The following is a 16,795-nucleotide window of genomic DNA, read 5'->3' on the forward strand; positions in this document are numbered from 1 at the left end:
AACAGATGTCTATTCAATTTTCTTATCTCATAGTGGACCTAGCACTTACACCAGCACTTACGCACTCCCACCAGTTTTCCCACAAGCCAAACACGTTGAAAGGAGATACCATGGAGATCATCCTGACCAACAGAATTATAGCCTGGCTTTGCAGCATCCGAAAGATAAGCCCTGCAAAAGAACCAAAACTGAGAGACACTGAACATCTTCACCACAGGATATTTGTGAAGAGCATGCAGCATCATCTCAGAGACTCTTCCCATTCCTGTCACAAACTGTTCAACCTTCTTCCATTCAGCAGATTTGTCTGTCTGTCTGTCTGTCTGTCTGTCTGTCTGTCTGTCTGTCTGTCTGTCTGTCTGTCTGTCTGTCTGTCGATTGACCACGGGCATTACGAAATCTGCAATTTCATCACAGACAGCAAGTTAGAACAAAGAGCAAACGTGAAACTGGGCAAATCTGCCACAAATATGTTTAAAAATGACATACGTTTGGCAAGTACCAAAAGCGGAAGATTACGAGAGATCAGGAAGACCTTCGACGAGCTCACCCCCCGAAAATGTCAAAACCATTCCACAACTCCTGCATGATGATATACAGAGAACAATCCACATGATCTCACACCCTTCTCACCAGATTTGGCTCCTGTGGACTTCACCGTCTTCCCGAAGCTAAAGATCCAGCAATATATTGCTGTGCAATGGGACTATTTTGAAGGTGATAGTGTGTAACCGTAGATAAATAAAGTACTTTGTAAATTTTGATACCACCTCATTTCTATCTATCTATCTATCTATCTATCTATCTATCTATCTATCTATCTATCTATCTGTCTGTCTGTCTGTCTGTCTGTCTGTCTGTCTGTCTGTCTGTCTGTCTGTCTGTCTGTGTCTGTCTGTATGCAGAACACAGTCAGTTAATAAGAGTTCACATGGCTCTCATACACAGTGACGAATTAGAATCTTAAAGGTCATCTGAAATTGAAGTGTGAAATGAACTTGAACATTAGGTGAAAGTTTTAAGTGAAAATAAACTTTCCATTTCAGAGTCCACATCCCCAGGAGCACATAAATCATTTTGAAATGAAAACCAGTTTTTACGTCTGCCTCATTGTCTAACAAGGGCATGATCAGGGTCAAGCCGGAGCACAAGAGAGAAAACCATGAAACCTGGCATAAACATTTTTTGATTAATTGTAACTGATTACAGGAGTATGTGATCTACCATGAAAATCCATCATGGACCACAGTGATCAGTAAAAGAACAACAGCAAACCATGAGGACTTGATCAGTTTCTCATCTCTGCTGCGTAAGGCTGATAGAGACGGATGGAAGAACAAGAAGAGACACCGAAGCCGACAGCCTCCGAATTCGGAGCTGAGTAATCTGTCTTCAGGCGAAATTAGTTAAATGCGGTCTCATCCATCATGAAGTGACCCTGCATCGATCCAACATGGCCCCGCTCCTTTAAACTGAATTATATTATGAGAAAAGTGTGAGAATGAAAATCTTGCCACAGATCAGCGAACATTTTTTAAGTACCAGCCCTTGACCAATGTGCAGAGAGATAAATTGCGCTTTATAGGTGCTAAAATGCGTAATTATTTTGCCAATGCAATGCATATGAGAGAGATGAATTATGATGGAAATGAAAGGTAGAACCAGGACGGTTTTGTTTATGTACTCGAAAATCCCCTTGTAATGTCTAGCGCTCGTGCAGCAGCATGACGTCCAGTCACCCGCACAGGAAGCCAAGTGTTGAAGCAAGCAGCGTGTTTTTGTTTTTCACTTCACCACTAGCGAAATCGATACAACAGCAAGCCATGCCGCTAGTCACATTAGTATTGATTGCATACGGGGACATGGGACAGCACAACAGGTTTAAACATGCTCAGCCTTCCTGCTTGGGGAAAGATGGAGGGAGGCGAGGAGGCAATTGCTTTTAGATTAAGCAAATTATCAGCAACACGCTCTCTTGCCTCGGCTTGCCGTGATGAGAAAAAGCAATCGTACGCCACACTGTAGAATTCATCTGACCGGAATTAGGAAGGAGGATCAAGGAGAGATTTGTGACTCACCCTTTCTTGCAAATTGGAATTAAGAAAATAGATTATGAGTATTTACTATCAACTATTAGTGTTAATTTGCTTTCTCCGAACTGAACTGGGCAAGGATATGCAATATCTACTGGGATTTTACACACAGACACTCTCACACACACACACACACACACACACACATACATACACACACACACATACATACACACACACACACACACACATACATACATACACACACACACACACACATACATACACACACACACACACACACACACACACACACACACACACACACACACACACACACACACACACACACACACACACACACACACACAATCAGTCCCTAGAGTTTATACACAGTGGTGCAAAAAAACAAAAACTCTGATTTCAGCAGGCAGAAATTCCCTGAGAGAGAAGAAAAGCCACTTCACTACTCTAACTCATATAAACACTCATTACAACCACAGTGAGATAAGAGGCATCTCAGAACACCTCCTTGGTGTGGATGGACTACAGCCATATTATGTTGCACTGCTGAAAGTCAGGAACACGAATCTGAGGCTTCATTGGGCACAAAAATATATACATATTAATATTAACAATATAAAATATATACTGCTGCAGTATGTGCAAATGGTAGGTTGTGAATTTGGCATCACAGGATGAATCCATTAAGCCAATCTGCCTTATGTCAATATTTCAAGCTACTGGTGGTGTAAGAGTGTGGCATTGGTGTAAAGTATTTAATGCTCAATAAAACTATAAAGTACAGTAACGAAGTACTTTGACTCAATGATATAAGCAACGTTTACTCTCTACCCAAATACATTTATGATACAACATATGTACTTTTTACTCCTCTATATTTGAGTTGACAAACTTTCTTTCGGCTTCTCCCATTAGGGGTCGCCACAGCGAATCATCCGCATGTTTGATTTTGCATGTTTTTACACTGGATGCCCTTCCTAACGCAACCCTCCCCATTTATCCGGGCTTGGGACCGGCACTAAGAGTGCACTGGCTTGTGCAACCCTAATGGCTGGGGTTGGTTCCCTGACCGGGAATCGAACCCGGCCTGCAGCGGTGAGAGTGCCGCATCCTAACCACTAGACCACCAGGGAACAAAGGGACAAATTTATCAATGATGTTGTAAAAATGGTTTATAATTTATGGCATGATTGTGCATCAGTTACATACTACAATCAATTGACTCAATTAGCAAAAGAACGTTTCCAACACATTGTGCTCGTCTTTGCCCTGAATAATCGAGTCTGTAAGCAGAGTTAAGTATTACTAAGGATTAGGATGGTGCTCCTAATAAAGTGGACACAAAGTGTGTGTCCCTTTCTCAATAAACAATTAGAGAGAGAGAGAGAGAGAGAGAGAGAGAGAGAGAGAGAGAGAGAGAGAGAGAGAGAGGACACTAGTAATGGGAACATGTCTTGTCTGATGAATGGGATTGGGTTTGGGATTGATACATCTGTTTACTTGTCCTGTCCAGAGACAGACAGGGAGGTTGCTACTACAAAAGAGCAACCAGACACTACAAAGCTTAAAAGCTGATTAACACCAAGATAAATAGTTGAAACATTACCACACACGCACAACAAGGAATACTATGCTATAAAGGAGTGCTGTCCAACATACAGCCTACAGTAGGCTCTGTTTTCCCATGACAGGGGGGTTTTGGGGTAGTGCAATAAGGGTTATGTTCTCAGCTATTGTGAAAATGTGCTAATGATTGTCAGTTTATTTGATCGTTCAATTCAATCTGTGAGATAATGCTGGTAAATGTTTTTACGGAGGAGTTGTTGGTTAGTTATCGGTCATTAAACTGATTTCTTTTGTTCAGCCTACTGTATATTGGTCTAAATTGACTATATTGAGCTAATTTCAATGTATTGTGGAAGAATTGCACAATATTGCAATTTCCCTTGAATATTTCATTGCATTTTGCCAGTCTCAATGTGAAATCCAAGCCAAATTTCTTTTACAATTAAAGCTTCCGTAAAAGGGTGCTTTTTATCTTGTCACATGTACATTACAGCACAGTGAAATTCTTTCTTCCCATATTCCAGGGATGTTAGGAAGCTGAAATTAGAGCGCAAAGTCAGTCATAATACAGCGCCCCTGAATCACAGGGGGTTAAGACCCTGCTAAAGTGCCCAAGAGTGGCAGCTTGAACTAGGGCATGATCTCCCGACCTTCTGATCTTAGCCAATGACCCAGTTCACCTTTTCAGTGTGTAGACTCCTTGCAGATTGGGGTAGTGGTAAAGTTATTGGGCTTCTGATTAGAAGCTTGTGAGTTTAAAGCCCAGAACCACCAATCTGCCACTCCTGATTAAGATTGGATGACCCATAACTTTCTGCTATTAAATTCTGATAAAACGGAGATTTTGCTTATCGGCCCAAAAAATAGTACACAGAAGCTCCAGCATCTCAGCCTGCATTTAGACGGTTGTTCTGTAACTACTAGTTCAACGGTAAAAGACCTGGGAGTTATTTTAGACAGCAACTTATCTTTTAAAAATCACATCAATCAAGTTACAAAAACAGCCTTCTTTCACCTTAGAAATATTTCTAAGCTAAGAAATATGTTATCTATATCTGATGCAGAGAAGCTCGTCCATGCGTTTATGACCTCTAGAATAGACTACTGTAATGCATTACTAGGTGGATGTCCTGCATCATTAATAAACAAGCTTCAGTTAGTTCAGAATGCGGCAGCAAGAGTTCTTACTAGGTCAAGAAAATACGATCATATAACCCCAATCTTATCGTCCCTACATTGGCTTCCTGTTAAGTTTCGAATAGACTACAAACTACTGCTACTCACTTATAAAGCACTAAATGGTTTGGCTCCCATGTATCTATCCAGTCTTTTAACACGCTACAATCCGTCACGCTCCCTGAGATCTCAAAACTCTGGGCTTCTAGTAGTTTCTAGAATAGCAAAGTCCACTAAAGGCGGTAGAGCATTTTCACATTTAGCTCCTAAACTCTGGAATAGTCTTCCTGACAGTGTTCGGGGTTCAGATACACTCTCCCAGTTTAAGTGCAGATTAAAAACATATCTTTTTAGCAAAGCCTACACATAACACACATCACACACATCACATCACAACCTTGTGCTCCAGAATATATGATTACATGCACATTATCAACTTGTGCTGTTAATATCATGAACAGCAGCTACGCTAATTCCTCTCCACTGCTTCTCTTTCTCTCCCCATCCCGAGGCATCCTGAGGTTTGGCCAGCTCCAGTCACGTCCCACCTCGTGAAGATTATGGACCTATGGATGATCATGGAGAAGTAGATGCCGAGTGTTTAAAGGCCCTGGCATGGAGAAGCCGATGCTGGATCTATGATGATCACAAATTGTTCTGTATTGTTGAAAGATTTATGATCAAACTTTTGATGTCACCCATATGAGGATGGGTTCCCCTTTGAATCTGGTTCCTCTCAAGGTTTCTTCCTCATATCATCTAAGGGAGTTTTTCCTTGCCACTGTCGCCACGGCTTGCTCATCAGGGACAAACGCACACCATTCACCTTCACTGTTGTTTTCTGTAAAGCTGCTTTGAGACAATGTCTGTTGTGAAAAGCGCTATACAAATAAACTTGACTTGACTTGACTTGACTGATTAAGGCCCATAACCCTCAACTGAAGAATAGAACAAGAGCCTTTATTTGTCACATACTGTACATTACACATTACAGTACAGTGAAATTCTTTTCTGTTTGACACCTGGGGTCAGTGCACAATGTGAGCCATGATACAGTGGATTAAGGGCCTTGCTCAAGGGCCCAAGAGTGGCAGCTTGGCGATACCGGGGAACCGGCACTTGAACCCCGATCTTCTGATCAGTAACCCAAAGCCTAAACCACTGAGCTACCACTCACCTAACTGCTCAGGTAATTGTAAAAAAAAGGTGTCTTATATTTGTCACATGTATTTTACAGCACAATTAAATTTTTCTTCACAATGTTAGGAGCAGGCACAGTCATGATGGAGCACCCCTGGAGCACTGAGGGTTAAGGGCCTTGCTCAGGGGTCCCCAAGAGGCTTAAACTTGTTCTGCTTTTACCTCATTTAAACTCTTACTTATTCACCATTCATGGAATTAATGTTATGTGTTTCAATTGATTTGACCTGTGATTATGTAGTTGGATTCCAAATGTCTTAAAAAATTCATTTAATTGTTCTACAAAAATTGGATTTGTTGAGTTTCCATTAATCCATTTCTGGTAAATATTTTTTTTTTGTCCTGATAAATGTGTACACATTTTTAATGTATTCACACATGCACTACATGGAACAATCATAAGAAAAGGACCATAAATTCTTTTCAGTTTGTCTCGCTGTTGCGAACGAGTTTCACCTAGATCTCCTCGAGGAAACCAGGATGTGTTGATTGAGATTACACTGGGGAAAAAAAACGCCATAAGCTTTAATTTATATCGAGTTCTCCTAGGGGGGAAAAAGAAAACAAAAATGAAAAGAAAAAAAAATACCATGTTGGAGAACATCAGGGAAATCTCCTTTTTTTATTGTCCTTTCCTCATATCCCCTTCTTTCCAAGAATCCACACATTCCGAGGTATAATCATGCTTTAACCAATTCCTTTATGGTTTCAAATGTAGCCTTCTTTAATGCACTATATTTAGTTCATATGAGCTGAAGATGGCATTTTGCCCAGAGATGGCCATAATTAAATTGGTGTAGAATTAATTCTAGACACTGACAACAGCATGACATCCCAAGTGAATTTAAAGACCCCACAACTAACAAAGCGCCTGAACGTGTGCATGTGCATGAATCTAAGAGAATGTTTAACATGAGGTGTGTTGTTGTATTAAGCGGTACACCATGGCTTGGGAATCCACAAACTTTATTAAAATGCAAAATGAGATTATTATTCAATTAATAGGGCTCATTTTCAAATTGATAGGATAACACTTAGCAACATGTACAGGTGACTATAATTTTAGGACTTTAGTTGTTTTCTTTGGCACCTAAATTAAAATTACACAAAAAATTTTAAATGTTTGTTCAAAATCAAAAAGTGCTTCTCCGTGTTTTCTTTTAAGCGAGCTTAAAATTACATGTGTGAGAATGAGTCACTTCCCGGAGCACATTGAGTAATGTGAAGAAGAAATGTGAAGGATGTTGAACCAATTTTAAGTTAAATGGTATGTTGAAAGAAATTTGACCTGCAGTAGATGTATATATAATATTTATACTGTAAAGAAAACACATGAAACCACAAAAAAAAAACAGATTTTGAGCACAATTAATCCATATATATATATATATATATATATATATATATATATATATATATATATATATATATATATATATTAAACATTAGTTACAAACATGTAGTTTAACTATAATGCTAATTTCTAATTGCAGATCATCTTCACTGTACCTGTGTCAGAGAACCACCAGCCACACCTCCCTCATTCACTCAACACTCTCACTCATCCTCTCCCACATACTAGTCACCTACACCTGTCTAATCACCTACACCTGTTCTCCATTTACTGTTCCCCAAATAAGGTCCTTATTCCCCTACACTCACCATCCGATCTACTAGTTACGACCGTAGGTCACCCGGACTATCTACCGCTCTTGTTCCCTGTGTTTCCATGCTCCTGGCTACGCTTAACTCAGTTAAGGTTACCATTTGCTACAGTCTCATCTCAAGCTCCCTTGTGTTTGCATGTTTAGACCAATAAAAGACAATCTGTTTTACTTCCGGTGTCTGATGTCTATCCGTGACAACTTAGAGATTGTCTCCCCTTTCCAGCAAAGGACAAACTATAAATGCTTGGAGCTATGGAGAGGGCTAGCTTAATTTATTGAGCCGGGTAAAGTGACTGCGAGGCTCTAATGTAACCAGTGGACAGTCAAGGCTGTAGTTAGAAGATGGTAATGAATCAGGAGGAGACACGAGATGAGTGCTCATGTATGTTCTGAAGCACTAGGAGGGCATGATCTGTATTTATTTCTTGCGTATTACCATTGACCTGCTACTTTGTGAAGTCCAAAGAACTCAGATGTGCTGTTGTAAAAGTCGGATTATTCAGACAGTCTGTCTAGACAGCTAGAATGAAAAGGTGAGTCATCTTTTCACAAGAGATGTGATGTTATCCAAATAGAAAACACACAATGGTTTGAAGGTTTTTCTTTCCAGTGCATCAAATTAAAAACTAGAATATATTGAAAAAAAACACAATTTATCTGCGGGGCTGCAGACTGCCGTGTGGTCCTGGGATCAAACATTCTCAGGGCGATTTACTGAATTCCTCAATAATTTGTTGGTAAAGTAGAACAAATTTGCATTGCAAAAAAAATTTATCCACTGCTAAATTTTGCACTTTTTGCACAAAAAGAGAATTATGTGAAACAAAAATGAACACCAAACTTTGGTGTACATTGTCCTCAGACCAAACTCGATAAAACATTTTAAAAGATTACTATTCCAAATGATGGCCATAATGTGCCAACAAATTTGACGGCAAAAGCCACCAAACAGGAAGCGAGGTGAACACGGACACAAATTAATGTACGCATCTTCAGGGCCATGACTTGAACCATAACTATGCCACAAATTTTCTTGCCAGTGCCGCCTACTCATCAAAAAGTTACAATAACGTGGTGTATTGCTCATTGCTACTCCTCCATGTTTTATCTTAATCTAGTAATTTCCTTCTACTGTCAGGGGCGGTTGAACCAATCATCTCCCACTTTCCCTCTACTGTGTACAACATCTCTATGTATCTCGTTCCTATTCAGGACTTCGTTTTGTCTCCCAGTCTAGCTGAAAGCGTAGCTCAGCCTCTCTGGTTTGCTGAGGACATCCTTTATTTGTGCCCTGATGAGGATGTTGATGAGCCTTCAAGCCCCGATGAGTGTATATGAGTTATAAATCACTTTTTATAAATACTTTTCATTGCTTAGGCAATAATTGTAGCGTATTCATGAACATGCGTCTCAAGTTCTTGGCTCCCAAAAAATGCTGCTTGGGCTCAAATCTAATGCTTAACCCCCATTTTATTTTCCTAGATACCGATCGAAAAAACAAACAAATCTGACAACACAAAAATCTTGATAGTCTTGAGCTCTTAAACATAGAAAAACAATAAACATCTCTGTACGACAAACAAAAAGAAAGCCATTGAAGTAAAACTAGTTCAGAAATATGACCTTCCTGTGACCTTGACCCTGTTCATATCAATTCCAAAAATCGATTGGGGCCCTTGATATGTGAATTACTCATCAGTTAGATTAATTTTTTTGCTAACCTTAGACTAACACTTACGCATTTCATTTGGCAGCAACTTTCTTTCAGGCTTTGCAGCTTTTGCTGGATTCCCTGGTGTTTTAATATGGTTTTTAAAATCCTCAAAACCTTCAGGCAGTAACTCTTGTTGTGCAGGGGTAAAAAAATGGTGCTCTTTTTGGCCATTGTACCATCGATCTTTTTTAAGCAACACATCTCAAATGATCTTACACGCATTCCTGCTACAATAATCAAATCCACATGCCTGTATAAAGAACCAAAGTAGGCAGAACGTAATTACCATAATTATCCTAATAGAAATATCAGATGGACAGATGCATGGATAGACACACAGAAAATCCAGAATAGTTAAAAAAGATAACCTAGACAGAAAAACAAACAAAGCAACAAAACCAAAATCAAACATTTTTGGAACTTACGAATAAATCACAATTCTATTATTGTGCAAATTGGAAAACTTTGCTATTATTTTTCCTGCTGAATTATTTTCATTGGGTGTCTCAAGGTCTTTATTTATTTATTGGAATATAATTGGTGCTTATCATTTGTGATGCAATAATCAAATTCACATTGTCACATACACTTTCATACAAAGTATGACGTATAGTGAAATGTTTTTTTGACCGTCCGACTTGTAAACATGAAAGAAATACAATATAAAAATAAAAATAAAAGAGCAAAGTGACGTAAAAATAAATAAAATAAAGTATAAAAGTATATTCAATTATAATCTAAATTTAAGGTAGAAAAAGGATAAGAATTGTTTTTTATAAATTAAAAAAAATATATAATTTTATATATATATATATATATATATATATATATATATATATATATATATATATATATATATATATATATACACACACACACACACACACTGGAAAAAAGAAAAAACGATTTATATATGTATATATATACACATACCTGAATAAACAGAAAGGATGGATGAATATGTATGACAGATGTAGACAGAAGTATTATTATTAATAGATGTATTAGATTAAAGTGACCTTGTGTGATTGTCATTTTTGTCCATGTGCTGGTAAAAAAATGTAAAAGTGAAATGATATAAAGTGACGCTGTGCTGTCAGGTGTTTAGCACATGTCATACTACCCTTTTTGGTGTAGTGTTTTTCCGATGTATGAGAATATGGCACGCAAAAAACTGGTGACAGAAGACCAAGTATTAATAGTCTTCTGTTTAATTAATTAGGTGTGTGATGGAGAGCAGTGAATGAATACAGCAAAGCATTCAGATTATATATATATATATGCATGGAAAAGCGTTGTTTACACACGTGTGCAAATGTTTATTTTGTGTATTTTATGTTTCTTTTTTCTGCATTCACTTAGCTATTTGATTAGCTAATTGAGACATAAATTAAAATATTGTGACCACACTGTGAGTTCCTATCAATTGTAAAGGGAATTAATACTATATAATGGTCATTGGAGGGCTTTTCTTCCATGCAAATGAGTGTGATATGCACAAGCACATCCATTAAAAATGTACAAGATTTATTCATGTTGGCCGTCATGCACAGTTGTGCATACGCACATGTGATATATAGCAATTTTAATGAGGACAAATGCAGTTCTTTTACACATTCTTTTGACACGACACAACAGATATGGAAAAAAACCCAATTTAAATCTCTGGGTCTGGAAAGTCGACCATCGAGTATACGTTGTTTGTGGTACCATTAAGATTGCTTTAGATATCATCAAAAAGGATTATGAAGTTAGTATACTGGGTAGTATATTAATAATTGAACACATTACTGTACGTAATTTAGCAAAAGTAAGCAATTTGCAGTACTATAATGTGTAAACTTTACAGTATTTACTGGATCTATGTGGCAGCGGGTGTGTGGTTCAGCACCAGTTCATAAGTGGAAGCACAGAAGAAGCTCATCTGTAGCTGACTAATCGGTGCGCTCTTTTTCAGTGCTCGTTGTCGCTGAAGAAAAAAAAAAGGAGAACAATGAGCTAAAATTGGGCTTTAAAATACCATAAACACACCAAAAAAAAATGCTCTTAAACACCAAGACAACTGAACTCTGTCGATCGCTGGTAAGAGTAAGTCATCTCACAAGCTCTTCACTGTATCATACTGCAAATACGCTGCTACATTTGCCTGCACGATATTTTTTTATTATGTATAGTATATTTGTACATTTCATTTCTTTCAGTTCAGTATTTAGTTTTACAGAAAGACCTCTCAAACACTCTGCAGTTTTATTGAGCAAAATAAATCATGTTAGATAGTCCTTATTAGCGGTAATTAATATTTTATACGATCAAAACCAAAATGTCAGGACTAAGCCAGAATTTCCTCCTATTCCACTACTTCTACATCTGAATCACATTCTCCTGCTGCTTTCTGGAAAAAGGTATCAAAGCATTAGGGCCCTCACAGCCAGATTGTGTAACAGTTTCTTCCCACAAGCCATCAGAACCTCAATTAGATTCTGGACTGATACACACTTAGCGCTGTGCACTTATTTCTCACATTTAGCTCTTGTCAGTGCTGCATTGTTACAGTGCACTTTATATAATGTTCTGTACATACAGTAGGTCTGGTTAGTTTTGTGTTAACTTGTGTTAATGTGTTGTTTCTTGTAGCACCTTGATTCCTGGAGGACCGTTGTTTTGTTTTACTGTGTACTGTGCTGTATAAAGTGATATCAAAACTATTATTTCTACACTCTATTTCTACACATTTCTACTTTATTTGTAGGACTCTCTTTTCGCAATGCCTAAACTTATTAATCATTGTAACTATTGGCAGGCTAGTGCTAAAATAGTGCTGGCGTAAAGTAAATTTATCCATAATGAGCATGCACTTGGACCTGTCGCGAATGAGCATGTAGACCTGCCTCGCCCTTTCCGGTCATTGGGCTCTTTCACTGTGAAGACTTGCTTTATCTCAGGGTCATACCACATAGTTTCATGCAGAATTTCCTGTTTGCTCTTTGTTTTAACTTGATGTAGATGATGAAATCGCATACATCTAGTTGCACAGCTTCCAATGTCTTTTGGCACGTTGACTTATTAATAGTCAGTGCTCCCTGTGACTGTGTGTGAAGCCTTGTGCTGCCATCTGTTGGTGTTTTACAAAATAGTCTCAAACCCTTTTGATATTTGGTTAAAATGACAATTAAAGCCACTTGATTCGAATCAAATAATTCAAAACATGGGTCTATTTTTTCATGTATTAGATGTGACATTCTATCCCTTTTTTTATTGAGATAATAACAGGAGCACAAGCGTAGCTGAACACCGATATGACTGCAACGCGAGCGCTGTGCCGATGTACCTTGTTCGTGTAACACCAGACGAGACAGTGCTGCCATAATACTTGATCTTCTGGCTCGGTTCCACACTATGGCCGAACATGAGCCTGAAACAAAATGCTTGGTATGTGAATAAATCAGACTAAGTGCCTGTCACCACTCCATATTTATATTCCTTCCATAAACGTGTCCTTTAAATAAGGCAAAAATATTATCCTGGAAAAGAAGGGTGTGCAATCGCAGGCCCAAGCCATTAATTTCCCACGAGTGCTGCTCGCGCTCCGCTTCAAGAAGTGAGGTGACCTTTTCCGTGTTCAAGGTATGCAGAGACGGGCAAAACAAATGAGGCAGTGAAGAACATGACAAAAAAGAGAAAGAACAGAGGGAGAGAATGAGACTGTACAGAAGTCTGCAAGAGGAATGAGAGTGCTAAATGGGTTTTTGGGGGAGTCTAGTAATTAGCTTTCCTCTGCTGGATTTGTTGTTGAACTCTTGATTCAGATTGGACGGAAGGTGTTGATTCATTCTCTATAACAGCAGATCTGAGAACAGTTTGATATGGCCTTGAAGGGAAGCGGAACTGTAGCACGCTGGATAAGATAAACGTCTGATCGAAAGGGGGTTCAAATCCCAGCACAACCAATATCTGCCACTACTGGGTCCTTGAGCAAGGCCCTTAACCCTCAATTGAACAGCTGTATAACTGAGATAGATAGATAGATAGATAGATAGATAGATAGATAGATAGATAGATAGATAGATAGATAGATAGATAGATAGATAGATAGATAGATAGATAGATAGATAGATAGATAGATAGATAGATAGATAGATAGATAGATAGATAGGGGTGTCTGCCAAATGCTATAAATGTAATGTAAATGTATTATTTCAATATAACTGACTTACATGAAAAACTCTAAATAAACAAAATAATATAATTATTGCTTCCCGTGGGCTCACCACCTGCAGGAGGGACCGTAAGGGACGGTGCTGTGTGGATTGGGCAGCAGTCGAAGGCGGGGGCCTTCTTAGACTGCTGCCCCCGCGACTCGAATTACGGATAAGCGGGAGAAAATGAATGAATGAATATAATTATTGATATGGTACATTTTCTGTGAGATGTTTTTTGGAATGAGTCTCCAGTTTGAGCTTTGTAACAGTCACAAGCTCTAATTGTAAGTTTATTTAAATATGTTTTATTTATGCAGCACTTTTAAAAATGGACAATGTCCAAAAAGCAGCTTTGCACAGATAATGCGGTAATAAAGAATGAATATAAGTGTATAAGGAAAGTATTCACAGGGCTTCGCTTTTTCCACATTGTGTTACATTACAGCCTTATTCCATAATGAATTAAATGAATTATTTTCATAAAAATTCCACAAACAATACCTTATAATGACAACGTGAAAGAAGTTTGTTTAAAATCTTATTTTAAACATTTATTTAAAAAAATACTAAATAATGAAAAAAAACCACGTACATAAATATTCACAGTCTTTGCCTTGAAATTGTGCTCAGGTGCATCCTGTTGCCACTGATCATCCTTGAGATGTTTCTGCAGCTTGATTGGAGTCCACCTGTGGTAAATTCAGTTGATTGGACATGATTTGTAGAGGCACACACCTGTCTATAGAAGATCCCACAGTTAACAGTGCATGTCAGAGCACAAGCCATGAAGTCCAAGGAATTGTCTGTAGACCTCCGAGACAGGATTGTATCGAGGCACAGATCTTGGGAAGTGGACAGAAAGCATTGCGTTGAAGGTCCCATTGAAGGCAGCATTGAAGGTCCCAATGAGTACAGTGGCTTCTATCATCCGTAAAGTTGCTTACGTGGAAGTAGCTTGAAACCACCAGGACTCTTCCTAGAGTGAAGCTACCCAGCCAAACTGAGCGATCGGGGAGAAGGGTCTAAGTCGGGGAGGTGACCAAGAACCCGATGGTTACTTTGAAAGAGCTCAGCGATTCTCTGTAACCTTCAAGAACAACAACCATCTCTGCAGATCTTAACCAATCAGGGTTTTTTTGTATATATTTATCCTTTTATTTGTATCCCAAATTATATTTTTTGTTAGTTTTGTACTTGATCTCATTTTGCTATGTATTATTATTATTATTATTATTATTATTATTATTATTATTATTATTATTAATAATATTATTATTATTATTGTTATTGTTATTAATATTGTATTATTATAATTATTAGTCTTCATTCTTTTATAATGTTTCGCCAATTTTACAATCAGTCATGCCAATAAAGTATTTTGAAATTAAAAGAAAAAAAAGAAAAAAAAAATCCTCTTTTCAAGCTGTTCAGCACTCTTACTTGTGATAAATGACCGGTACTGAGACAGAAGCTTTCATGATCACGTGCCATCTTTTATCCTCCACACAAAGATATTTCCCTGGTGCATGATGAACTTGCAGCTCTCCAGCCTCAGAACAGTCGCATTAAGCAGCTAAAGAATGCTCTGCACATGAACGATGGATGTGTCTGATCTTTGCCTCTTTGATATGACACAGGACTACAGAGCTAATGTAGCTATGAACAGTAGCTCGGATACATATATACACTCCGTATTCATTTGTATTATAATGGTTAACAATTAGTAGGAAGTTTATTTGTCAGAGGTCAACCTTATTAGCATTCTAGCTAACATTTTTCAAAACGAGTAGTAACGCTGTTGTAAGTCAGAGCTTTCTAACCAGGTAACAAACCGTTGCTATACTGATGGAATGGTTGACGTTGGGCCAATGCATTTTTTTTATTATTTTTAGTTAGATAAATTGTCAACCATTTTTAATTTTACTTGTCATTATTGGCCCAATGACAGCTCTTCTGGATTGACACTGGATCAATGCCATTCTGTCTGTTATACAATACTGGCCAGAATTTCAGCAACCTTTAATTACTGATGTTGCCCCACATTGGCGTTTACGTCAGCCATTTAATTGGGTAATAATGTGTTACCAAATATTTGGTCAGAAAATGTGCCATACAAAAAGTGTTTCATTCCAACATAACCTGGGTAATGATTTCTTAAATTTTTGGCAGAAAGAGTATTTCCCATTTGCAGTGGTCAGCTTTACTGGTACAGTATAATGCACCCTGCACATCCACACTGCAAAAAAAAATGGTTGAAATGGTTGGGGGAATATGTCAATCTACTTTCCCAGCTCTCAATCCAATCTCATCAATCCACACGTTGCATGGAGGCCTGCCTTTGAATTTACAGAATTTGAAGGATCTGGTGAAAATGTGTTGGTGCAAAATACCACAGCACCCCTTCAGATGTGTTGTGAAGTCCATGTTTTAATGGTTCAGAGTTGTTCAAGCCAAGGCAGACCTACATGATATTTGGCACATGGGTTTAATGTTATGGCAGATTGGTGTGTGTGTGTGTGTGTGTGTGTGTGTGTGTGTGTGTGTGTGTGTGTGTGTGTGGTGCAAATTCCATAGAAGATCTGTTCGAAGATGTATTTTACCATCATCGTATTTTAGCAAAACAGTAGCTTCATGTTTAGTCCCAAATTAAATAATTATTTAATTAATTAATGAATAAATAAATAAATAAATAATAAAAATGCTAATAATCAGCAGTAGTAGTATCATTTGCTATTATTATATTATTATATTAATATTATAAATAAATAAATATGCAAACACTAAACATGGACACTAAACAATTGTTAGGTGATTGACAAAATATGCCGTATTTGTAGCAAATTGGTTCAATATAATTGTTCAACCATATAAAAATAAATTTTAAAAACAGATACCTCGAGGGTGTTACAAAAAACTGTTATTATTTGACCAATCCAGATGTGCATTTATTATTCTTCTACTTACAATATATACATTTTTATGAATTTAAGTGCTGTACAATCCATTTCAGCTTAAAAATAAGCTGATACCTAAATTAATGTCTTAGGGTACAAAAGCTGGAATCAGAAACTTAAATACACTGCGCACATACACATACACACGTGTTATCATAAACACATACACACACATCATTTATGTCCAGCTCTGGCTTAAAATATCTCCTTTGTGGTCTGACACTGAAGATGCTTTCCCGCCCACACCATCCGTCGTATAAAG

This window comes from Silurus aristotelis (assembly GCF_946808225.1).
Source record: "Silurus aristotelis genome assembly, chromosome: 23".
Classification (NCBI taxonomy): domain Eukaryota; kingdom Metazoa; phylum Chordata; class Actinopteri; order Siluriformes; family Siluridae; genus Silurus; species Silurus aristotelis.